The following is a 12,812-nucleotide window of genomic DNA, read 5'->3' as shown; positions in this document are numbered from 1 at the left end:
GAGGTGGGAGGAGGGGATAGGAGAGAGAAAGAACAGGTTAGGGAGGCGGGGACGAGCTGGGCTAGTTTTGGGATGCATGGTGGGGAGGGGAGAATTTGCAGCTGGTGAAATCCACATTGATACCATTGAGCTACAGGGTTCCCAAGCGGAATAAGAATTGCTGTTTCTGCAACCTACGGGTGGCATCATTATGGCACTGCAGGAGGCCCATGATGGACATGTCATCTAAGGAATGGGAGGGGGAGTTGAAATGGTTCGCGACAGGGAGGTGCAGTTGTTTATCGTGAACCGAGTGTAGGTGTTCTGCAAAGTGGTCCCCAAGCCTCCGCTTGGTTTCCCCAATGTAGAGGAGGCCACACCGGGTACAGCGGATGCAGTATACCACATTGGCCCAGCTCATCCCTGCCTTCCTAACCTGTTCTTCCTCTCACCTATCGCCTCCTCCCATCTCAAGTCGCAACACCATCTCCTACCTACTAACCTCATCCCACCCCCTTGACCTGTCCGTCCTCCCCGGACTGACCTATCCCCTCCTCACCCACACTCTCGTCACCACCTATCTTCTCCTCTATCCATCTTCGGTCCGCCTCCCCCTCTCTCCCTCTTTATTTCAGAATCGTCTCCCCATCCCCCTTTTCTGATGAAGGGCCTAGGCCCGAAACATCAGGTTTTGTGCTCCTAAGATGCTGCTTGGCCTGCTGTGTTCATCCAGCTCCACACTTTGTTATCTCAGATTCTCCAGCATCTGCAGTTCCTATTATCTATCACCACAAGATTAATTAGCGATTCCCCACAGGCCTTAAAGGTGTTATCACACTGAGAAAGATGAGGAGCATCACTGTTTAACTTGTAAAAGCAATGGCTCACTTTCTGATTAACCACTGACATTTACTGAATGGTACAAATGTACGATATTCATGCAGGAACTAAACTCAGTGCAGGAAGTTTTAGGTTGTCATTTCAAGCATAAATACCCTTTTAGCTATGTAATAAATGGTAATTATTATTAATCAACACAGCTGCAACTGAAGATTGTTCAGTGCAAGTTTGAAGTCTCATTTCTGTAGATTTTAATTGTTGGAATTGTTGCTGGGTCAAAATCATGAAGCTTCTGCCCCAGTGGCATTCTGCGTGTTCCGACACCAAATGGACTGACGCAGCTTACCACTAACACCTTATAAAGGGCAGCTAGGGATAGACAATAAATGCTGTCCCAGCCTGTAAAGCCCAATCCCATAAATTCATAAAATTAAGGATGATATCTTCAACAGGTTGACTGCTCATTTTTAGATATACCTAATATTTCTATTTATCTAAACTCCATGAGACAACGTGCAATCAAAATGCAGTCTATCTGACCAAATCACTTGGAAATAAAGGCTCGGATTATTGACCTAGGACAGTGCACCATTTAAACTCTCCTGTTTGCAATTACAAAATGACGTGGTAATTCAAACAGCACGGAAAAATTGAGAGACTTGCAACAGCGGGAATACTTACTTGTGCCTTCAAGCTGCTGAAAGAAATAACAATCAGAAGATATCCAGCATTGATGTCTCTCACAATCAGATGAAATAACTTGGCCCTCATTGTCTTCATGAAAAGTGCTTGTCAAATTGTGGTTACGTTTGCTACAACAATGTAAATCAGACTTATTACATAAAAGAATATGACAGCATTGCCATGAAAATGAAAATGTACTGTATTTCCTTGTAATTTAGATAAGAAATGAACACATTTTCCAGATAAGATTACTAATTTAATGAGAAGCTATGAAGCAATGCAATGTTCTGCTTGTGCTAATGTGGCACATATAATCTTATTGGCTAGAGTCTCTTAAAAACTCTCAGCTGCTTTCTGCTGCTTTGACCCTTTAAACTCTTTGTTGAGAATTTTGAGAATTTACAACACCTTTGGAAGTGGCCTCTAATATTTCCAACACAATCACTTGGAAAGCTAATCATATGTAACAGTTTTTAAAGTTAAAATAAGCGTTGGGCATGTCTGCCTCCTTCTCTACTTTCTGTGACTCTGAGTTATAGCTTCACCAGTTCCTTTCCCTCATTGTTCTATCCGCTGCTTTCAAGGATGAGCTTTGCCTTTTAGTTATGCTGCTTTCAAGTCTTTAATGTCCTGTGACCTCAAGTGAGCTGAGGTGGGTTGATTTTCATGCCTCCTGCCTCTACCCTTCCACCACCACCATCTGCAATCCTAAGAACAGCAGAAATTCATTCCATCTAGAGGGACATGAACTAAGAGGTTATGTTTCATGTGCAGGCAAATTTAAAGGAAGGATACATTCTACCAGTAAGCAGTGAGGAGCTGTACCGAATAAGATACCGTTGCGTGATGCACAGGTTGCGGACTTATACAAAATATGGCTTCAGCTTAGCGGGGCCTGTCTTCATTAATGCTTTCTGCCTTGTGTTCTACAGCTGGTAGCTGCAGATGTTCAGATATCTGGAGCCCAAACTTTCAAATTGCTTTCAGAGTGCAACATACTGTTGCAATCAAAAAGGAAGTGTGTGCTGCAGATTTTGACAAATGGCAGTAAGAATGCAAATCACCACAACTCACAGTCACAATTTCAAAAGCATGCAGCTTTGGGAACACATGGCGAAACCAGAAAACAAATATTAGGAGGCAGGGGTGATCCCCAGATTCCATGTAAGAAAGCCAAGTTTAATTGAAAGCAGAAACTTTATGTGTGAGAAATGGCACAGACATTCTACATTCCACCACAACAATGTGTAGCTTATTGCAGCTATCTTGACCAACCCTGAAAAGGATAAAAAACAAGCTGGATCTTCCACCCAGGTTTGGAAACTCAGGATTGAGATTATTTCTGCACACCCAGCTAGCCTCTGGAGAGGAATAATAATTAATGGCCAAACAACATGTTTGCTATCCAAATTAAGATGCAAAATAGGCTTTTGAAGGCTTCCAACTTGAAGGGGCAACAGGCTGCAAATGACAATGAGTAAGAGAGGGTGAACTTCAACATGGATGTCTTTTGTCCCTCCCCCACCACCTCATCATCCCCACACCAACTACATCCCTCCGCTCCACTTATTCAAATTAATGTTCATGCCAGTGGTATTGATTGATAATAATGACCAATTATTACATTATTAATGGGTACATATGCTTGAAATTACAAGATAGAAACTTCAGTTTTGAATCTAGTTTGGGTTCTGCCAGAGCCACTCAGCTCCTGACCTCATTACAGCCTTGGCTGGATAAAGAGTAGAGCATGGACAAAGAAGTGAATATCCGATATGAGGTGACACTGACAGCTCTTGACGTCAAGGCTACATTTGACTAAGTATGGCATCAAGGACCCCTAGCAAAACTGGAATCAGTGGGTATTCAGAGCCAAACTCTCCATTGTTTGGAGTCATACTTGACACACAGAAAGATGGTTGGGGGTTTTTGGAGACAGTCATCTCAGCCCCAGGACATCTCAGTGTGAAATCTCCAGCATAGTGTCCTATCATAGGGTCAGAAGTGAGGATGCATGCACATTGTTCAGCACCATTCGCAATTCCTCATACACTGAAGCAGTCCATGTTCAAATGTACCAAGATCTGGACAACACCAAGGCTTGTGCTGACAAATGGCAAGTAATATTTGGTCCACACAAATGCCAGGCTATGACCACTACCAATTGGAAACAATCTAACCACTGCCCCTTGACATTCAATTATGTTACCATGCTGAATTCTCCATTCGCAACGTTCTTGGGATTACGATTCATCAGAAACTCAACTGGACCCACCACATAAACACAATGACTACAAGACAAGTCAGAAGCTAGGAATACTGCCGGATACGGCACCAAATAACTCACTTTCTGACTCCCTAAAACCTGTCCAACATCTACAAAGCACAAGTGAGGAGTGTGATGGAATACTCCCCACTTGCCTGGATGGGTGCATCTCCAACAATACTGAAGAAGCTTACCATCATCAAGACAAAGCAGCCCACTTGAATGAATGAATGAAAGAATTAGCTTTATTGCTGCTGGGTAAAAATCCAGGCCTATCCTCCCGAACAGCATTGTGTGTCAACCTGTACTATCTGGACTGCAGTGGTTCAAAATATGCAGCTCACCACCACCTTAGAAGGGCAACTAGGGATGGCCAATTAATGCTGACCTGCCAGCGAGGGCCACATCCCACAAATAAATAAAAAGTCTAGTTCTTAGCTGCTGCAGATGCAGCAACTTCACACCAATCAATTTATATCAATGGTTATTCAAATGGTGAAATATTATTTCCATAAAAATAATGATGCAACATCATTTTTATATTTAATTGTGCAATCTTGTATCACCTGAGGTTTCTAATGGACTTGTTATTTTTGTTATTTTTGTCCATAAAATCAGGGTCCTGTTTACATCATTGAGTATTCAAGTCAGCATTAAATATTCCTTGACTGTATTTTCAATAGTACTAATGGTATCCTGCTGGAAATTCCTCCGTTAAGCAAAGACAGTGAACCAATTTTATTTAATCTTTCAAGGGATGTGTCATAGTCAGCTTTGGTTGCACACCCTTCATTACCCTTGAACTGAGATGTTTGCTAGGCCATTTCAGAGGGCACTTAAGAACATTTCTGAAATCAAATCTAGTCCAGACCCGGTAAGGATGACAGATATCCTTCCCAAAGGATATTAATGAAACATATGAGTTTTTACAATGATCTGTGATATTCTCGTGGTCATCATTACTGAAATCAGTTTTCAGTTCAATTATTGATTTAATTCAAATTTCATGAGCTGCCATCATGGATTTTCACTTCTTGTTCTCAGACCATTAACCAGGATCACTCCTGCAGGAATATTACTGATACACCATCTGCCCATCATTGCATTGAGCTGATTTTTTTCTTGCCGTGTGCCAAAGTGCTTTCTTTTAACTTACATAGCATCATAGAACGTCAAATGTAGCTTTAGATATGTGAAGCACTTTGAGATATTTCTGAGAGATATTACCAAATGCGACTTGTTATTTAGCCTGGGTTGCTACTTTTGAAAGTCTTCAAGGACAAAGGATATTATTGCAACAAAATCGTTCAAATGATAAACTCCCTTAACTCTAACTCTACACCAAGAATTGCTAGTAGCAATGTTACAGAAGTAGTAGCAAAGCAGCAGTCAACATGTTCTTTTAGATTGTAAACATTACAGAATAATTATTTAGTTTAATAATAGAAGTCCTGCTTCTGAGTCAGAAGGTGCAGAGGTGAAACCCTAAACCAGAGAGCGCTGGTATGTGATGCTCCAGTTCTATGTTTTATACTAACATCCAGTGTGATGCTTATATGTTGTTATCAGTGGTTGCCCATAAATCCTGATGCAAAACTAACCACCCCTGCTGCTGATATAAAGATGGCCATGGCCATGGAAGGAGTGCTGATGTTGCAGACTGCTCATCAGCCTAAAAATCTTTTCATTGCCTTGCAATGTTCTTCAAGGGAAAAGTGTGAAAATCTTGAAAACAAACTAAACAATCTGATACTGCTAAGGATGTGATACATAGTCAATCTGCCATACAATTTTTGTACGTGCATTTAAAAGGAGAGGTGGTGAGTTCCAAATCATTTTGGCCAGGCAGCACTTTGCTTCAGAGATTGAAGCCAAATTCTTGACTCAGCTCAAAGCTCGGCTTGACCTCGAAAATATCTGGCTCTTCCACCTCTAGTGATGACATCACTGAAATGTCAAAGGCATGTTTTTGGCAGTGGACTTGCTGCTAGCTGTTATGAAAACAAGTTAATGGCTTAGAGTGTTACCACAGAATGTCATGCAATTACTTTTATTCATAACACATGTATTAATTTAAAACTTTTGGAATAAAAGCATTAATTACAACAACTTACTGTTGTATAAGTAATCTCAAATTGCTAAGATTTAATTTAGCTTGAAGTTGAATTAAGGGTGACACATATCAGTAATATGTAAGTTACAACATGCTTCTTTTTTAACTTCGTAAAATGAAAATTCTAGGCAACTGAACTGATTTTAGCCTTCTTCAAATTTGAGATGTTAAATACTCACAACAGTACAAAATGTAGTGATTTTCCAATTTGTTGTGCCACAATAAGACAAAATATCTCTTGTCTTGTGGTTTGTCCCAATGATCAGTGCAGCTAGTTTCCAGCTGTCTGCCTGTTGGCAGGGAAATGACAACCAGTAAAAGCTGAATATGTCTCTAAATTGTATAGTTTTAGACATCTCCTATATAAATGTTTCAAAAATAAATTCAATAGCACTCTGAAAACTGTTGCCTGGCTACGTATCTCTCTGGAAATAATACTTCTCTGTGCAGAGAAGGAATATAAAAGAGAAAAAAAATCTTCAAGTATCGGTTTATGTAGACACCATTGGATATTGTACCAGGCTAGTTTTTCCCGTGTTTATTCTTGGTTCGATTTGAAGAGCCTAAACTTAGCCACAGCAAATGCTGTGGCTTTATAACTAGCCTCAGTGATTTGGGCTAGGCAAGTGAATAATCTGTTCTGAATTACTACACTGTCCTCCTGCCATAAAGTGCACATACATAGATGGAGAACACTCAACCAACAAAAATCTACAAAATGCACCTGTACAGGTACAGACATGGAAAATGATCCCTGGACTGAGGTATGGTCCCCATTGCTTATAGTGGGCACATGAAATTCATCCATGACATGTAGCGGCCAGTATAACCTAACAGTCAAGATCCTGGAGGTGGACAGCAAGACAGCATTTAACTTTGCCATCAGCTGACAACTGCCATTGCAGCTGTGCTGAGTTTCCTGACAGAGGATGCACTTTGCTCAGTCAGTATCTGTGCTGCCGCATAACTATAGCATTCTTTCATTGCACAAGTCCTGCAAAGTCTTAAAGGTCTTAATGACAACAACCAGTCAACAATGTCAGCATGTTCTAATAAAACATGTAAACAAAAAGTAAAAAGAAAATAATCAAAATGAAGCAAATGAAGGTTTTAATTTTTACTTAGCTGTCTCTCTTTGAAAATTTGAAAAGAAACATTTTCATATGGATGTCTTTTTATCATGTACTGAATTGCATAAATGCTGGGGAAATGTGCATATACTTTCATTTGCAATTCTCATTGTTAGCATCAAGCAATCCTAGATGGCATTGCTCAGCTAAGTTTCATTTATTCCATACCCCTTACAAAACATCACTGTGTGGCATCAACTACAATCTAGTATCAATGATCCTTTTGCAAAGGTTTAAAATTTTATGCCATATTCAGGGTATAAAGTCTTCTTTGAAATTGTTTTCCCTCAACACTTGGAACAAATGTCCTAAAAATAAACAAAAATTCCACATTTAATGAAACACTCAAATAATATCAAATCTAATTGTCCAATTCACAGTTAAAGTAAAAATTGGGAGCAGAAACTATTCACATGCAACCAGCGTGCAGATGTTACTGTGTAATTTGTCTTTTGAGCTGTTTGTTTTTCCTTTGACAGTGAACTAAGAAGCACGATAGATTCAAGTTGCAGTAATTAAGTTAAGCAGACGAACACGTTGCCAATACACCACTTGATTTCTATAATCTGTCCAGAGTAATTAAAGTGCAATGGCACTCTTTGGGATCATACAGATAAGAAAGGAGAGAGAATTAAAGACCAGTCAGTTTAACATCAGTGAAAAGAAAATTAATGGAATTAGAATAAAGAGAATAGAAGAACATCTACAAAAAAGAAATGTAGTAATCAGCAGACATTTCAAGTGAGGAAATTTACTAACTTTATTGAATAATTTTACAAGCTAACAGTGATGACAGGCAATGTTAATACACCAGAAGTAATTTTTCTAAATTTTCAAAATACCTTGAAGAAGGCATAATATAATTGACTGATACATGAATGTCAGGGATATGAACCGAGATGACAATTGGTAAAAAGGATTGCTATCTAGGTTTAAGGTAGAAGGCAGACAGTGGAGGGAAAGGGTACTTATTCAGAGCAGCAAATGGCCTTCTACAAGGATTAAAATGCCAGCAATGCCTATCAGGAATGGATGAACAGCCTGGGTGTCCTTTACTTTGTAAAAAAGCTGAAGATGATCTATTAGAGGTCTTGAAATCTGTGAATAAATTTGATGGAGTCGAGACAGAGAGAATGTTTTCACTTGAGAGTTAGAGCATAGTTAGAGGCCATCAATGTGAGACTGACATCAAAAAAAGGTAATTCAAACCTAAAAGGCAGTGAAAACGTACAATGTGGAGTTCATTGAGAAAGGAAGTGATAGAATAATAGTATAAATGCATTAAAGAATAAGCTTGAACCCTAGTCTTCCTTTAGGGGATATGGGAGCCAAGTAGAGGAATAGGCCGAGTGAGGATCCTGTGAGAGGCAGACAGCATCACAGAGAGGAACAGGCTGGGTGAGGATCCTGTGGTAGGCAGACAGCATCACAGAGAGGAACAGGCTGGGTGAGGATCCTGTGACAGGCTGTCAGTACCACAGAGAGAAACAGGCCGGGTGAGGATCCTGTGGCAGGCAGACAGCATCACACAGAGGAGCAGGATAACAAAGTGTGGAGCTGGATGAACACAGCAGGCCAAGCAGCATCTCAGGAGCACAAAAGCTGACATTTCGGGCCTAGACCTTTCATCAGAGAGGTGCAGCGGGGTGAGGATCCTGTGACAGGCTGTCAGAACCACAGAGAGGAACAGGCCAAGTGAGGATCCTATGACAGGCTGTCAGCATCACAGAGAGGAACAGGCTGGGTGAGGATCCTGTGACAGGCAGTCAGCATCACAGAGAGGAACAGGCCGAGTGAGGATCCTGTGATAGGCTATCAGCATCACAGAGAGGAACAGGCCGAGTGAGGATCCTATGACAGGCTGTCAGCATCACAGAGAGGAACAGGCGGGTGAGGATCCTGTGACAGGCTGTCAGCATCACAGAGAGGAACAGGCGGGTGAGGATCCTGTGACAGGCAAACATCATCACAGAGAGGAATAGGTCAGGTGTGGATCCTGTGACAGGCTTTCGGCATTACTAGACAAGTGGGGAAGGTGAAGACTTGATGCATGTAGTCAGCATCACACATATGAATGGAATAAGTCCAGACTCGAGGCAAGCAGCCAACATTATTTAGAGGAGTGGGTGAGCTGAGAACTATCATAGAGAAGCAGGCAGCCATACTGTTGATGGATCTGAGTAGAACAGAATGTAAACAAGAATGAAATTTTTCTAGAATGTACCTAAATCAGAGTAAGGGTAAAATAAAACCCAAATTGTATTCTAAACATTCTTTTTAGTTAAACTATTTCAGCGGAACTCAGTTCTGTGATTTGCACATTGTGTACTATGTAGGACATACCAGATGCTGTGGCCATCAGGTTTGTTTCAGGATGTGATCTCTCCTGGATTGCAACTTATGGAAGTGCAGCTGATCAATGGGTGACTTCTGGATAAGAGAAGAGGAGGCAGGCAGCTAGTGAGGGAATCCTCCGAGTGCTTCAGTCTTGGAAAACAGTAACAGCAATGTGGATGCCAGTCAGACCCAAGGTAGCAGTGTCTGGTCGACTACTATGGGGAGGCTGAAGAAATGTGAAAGGACAAAAATGGTAAGGGATTGATTAATTCAGGGAGCAGACAGGCACTGTTACACCTTTAGAAGTGACTCTGGAACAGTATTCTGTTTTCTGGGTTCCAAGCTCAAAGATGCCTCAGAAAGGGCATTCTCAAGAGGAATGTTGAACAGCGTGAGGATATGGTCCAAATATGGACCAATAGCATAAGGAGATAGAAATGACGTCTTTCAGGGAGACTTTAGTGAATTAGGCAGATATTGAAAAGCAGGACTTCAAAAGGTAGTAATCTCTTGAATAATCTCGAAGTCATGCAATAGTGAATACAGGAGTAGAAGGCTGAAGTAGATGGCCTGTGGCTGGACAGTTTGTGCAGGAATCAGGAGCTTCATATTCCTCACATTCTGGGGCTGTTTCTATAGGATGTGGGAACTGCACAAGTTGGACAGGTGCCATCTGAACTGAAATGAGTACAACATCCTAATGGTGATGTTTGCAAATTATGTCGGTGTTGATTTAAATTAGATTGCCAGGGGAATGGGACCCTGACTGGTAGTTCAGACGACAGAGACCTGAGAAGGAATTAGAAGTTAAAATGTGAGTAAGTGAGCCTGGATGGCAAAGGAAACAAAAGATAAGTTGAGCTTACCAAAACTAAATGACATATATTTTAATGTAAGGGCCTGAGGAATAAAATAAATGAGCTGAGGGTACAAGCAGGCATTTGGGAGTATGATATCATTACTGGGACCAAGACTGGCATCTCAACATTCTTGGCTATAGGATATTCAGATGAAATAGAGAGTGATAGATGAAGAGGAGATGTGGTCACAACATTGATCAAGGTATCAATTGTAACAATGAGGAGGGACGATATCTTTGAAGGATCATTAAAATAAGGCTACATGAGTAGAAGTTGAAAACACAAAATGGATAAACAGGCTGTTGGGTGTGTACTACAGCAGCATGAACAGTCAAGGAGAGAAAGAGAATCAAACATGTAATTTGATTTCACAGAAGTATAAGAATAAGAAGGCAATAATGGTGAGGGAGTTTAGATGACTATTAACTGGGACAATTTTAGTGTGCAAAGTCAGAGGGGAGCAAAATTGGTAAATTACATGCATGTGAATATTTTTAGGGAAGCTGGCAGTACTGGATCTAAATGAGCCTAGGCGGGTGGAAGATATATCAACAAGGTAGCAGTTTGGAGACAGTGATCATAACTCAGTTAGAAATAGAATGTTATGGGAATAGGATAAGAATGGGTTGGAAATAATAATGGGGAAAGGTTCATTTTACTTAGACAAGATACATTTGACCCAAGGAGGCTGGGAGCAGTTATTAGCACATAAATGTGTGCCAGAGCTGTGGGAGGCATTCAAGGAGGAATTGGCAATAGTACAGTTCCAATATGCTCCTGAACAGTCAAGGTCAAGTGACATAAGGATTAGGATTAAGGGAACAAATGTTATGGCCATTACGGAAGGCTTAATATGACAGAGTCCCTAAAGGAGAATAAAAAATGCAGGAGGGAACTTATAAAGGAATTAGGAAAGCAAAGAAAGTGCATGAGAAAGCCTTGACAGGTTGAATAAAGGGAAAATCCAAAGTTTTTTTAAAATAATATATAAATTGTAACAGAATAACTAGAAAAAGAGTAGGACCCATCAAATACAATAGAGATAATCTGCTTGTGGAACTGGTAAACGTGGGCACCGTCCTTAATTATTACTTTGTGCCAGTCTTCACAATGGTAAAGTATGATACCAGTGTAGACACTGGATTTCGGTGTTTGAAGAATGAGAAAACATTAATATAGAGAGAGTAGATGTACTGGCAGATTTAGCAACTTTGAAAGTGAATAAATCTACAGGCCCAAATGAGATATATCTCTCAGCTGTTGAATGAGGTGAAATGGGAGAAATCAGAGGTCCTGGCAGTAAGTTTATAATCTTCTCTGGCTGTAGTTGAGCTGCACAGGACTGGACAATGGCTAATGTTGTCCCCATATTAAAAAAATGGAAGGGTCAGGCCAATTAATTACAGGTCAGTCAGGTTAATTTTGGTGCAGGGTAGCTATTAGAAAGAATTTTGAGGAATAGATCTGCACTTGGAGAGACAAGGATTAATCAGGGTTAATCAGTGTGGGCTTGCTAATGGAATGTTGCATTTTACAAGTTTTATACCCAGCAGTATTGATGAATATCTTGCATTTTATTTGTTCTACTTAAACTTTAGTGAAACTTTTGAAAAGGTCCCTCATGGCAGACTGGTCAAGAAAGTAAGAGCACATGGGATCCTAGACAAAGTGGCACATTGGATCCGAAATTGGCTGAGAAACAGGAAGAAAAAGGGAGATGATAGAGAGATATGCTTGTGACTGGCAGTATGTCTACAGTGGGGTTCTGCAGGGCTCAGTACTGTGGCCCTCACTGTTTGGGCGTACATTAATGAGTTGGCATAAAGGAAGGGGATTTGTTTGAGAAATATTTGGATGACATGAAAATTGGTAAGGTGATAAATAGTGAGGATGGTACTATAGTCAGCAGGGGGTATCAATGGACTGTTCAGTTGGGCAAAACAGTGGAAAATGGAACTTCTTCTTGAAGACTGAAGTAATACAGTAGGAAGCAGTAACATAGCAAGGGATACACTACGAATGATAAGGCCCTAGGAAGTATTGAAGATCAGACGGAAATTCGTGTGCATATCTGCAGATCTCTGAAGCTAGTAAGGCAGAAGGATAAGGTGCTTAAGAGGGCATATGGGATACCTGCCTTTATTAATAAGACCATAAGACCATAAGACATAGGAGTGGAAGTAAGGCCATTCAGCCCATCAAGTCCACTCCGCCATTTAAATCATGGCTGATGCGCATTTCAACACCACTTCCCTGCACTCTCCCCATAGCCCTTGATTCCTTCTGAGATCAAGAATTTGTCGATCTCTGCCTTGAAGGTATCCAACGTCCCGGTCTCCATTGCAGCAATGAATTCCACAAACCCACCACTCTCTGGCTGAAGAAATGTCATCTCATTTCAGTTTTAAATTTACCCCCTCTAATTTTAAGGCTGTGCCCACGGGTCCTAGTCTCCCCACCTAACGGAAACAACTTCCTAGTGTCCACCCCTTCTAAACTATACATTATCTTGTAAGTTTCTATTAGATCTCCCCTCAAACTTCTAAACTCGAATGAGTACAATTCCAGGATCCTTAGCCGTTCATCATACAGTAAACCTACCA

This window comes from Stegostoma tigrinum, chromosome 15 (assembly GCF_030684315.1).
Source record: "Stegostoma tigrinum isolate sSteTig4 chromosome 15, sSteTig4.hap1, whole genome shotgun sequence".
NCBI classification, from domain to species: domain Eukaryota; kingdom Metazoa; phylum Chordata; class Chondrichthyes; order Orectolobiformes; family Stegostomatidae; genus Stegostoma; species Stegostoma tigrinum.
This window is presented reverse-complemented; position numbering follows the sequence as displayed.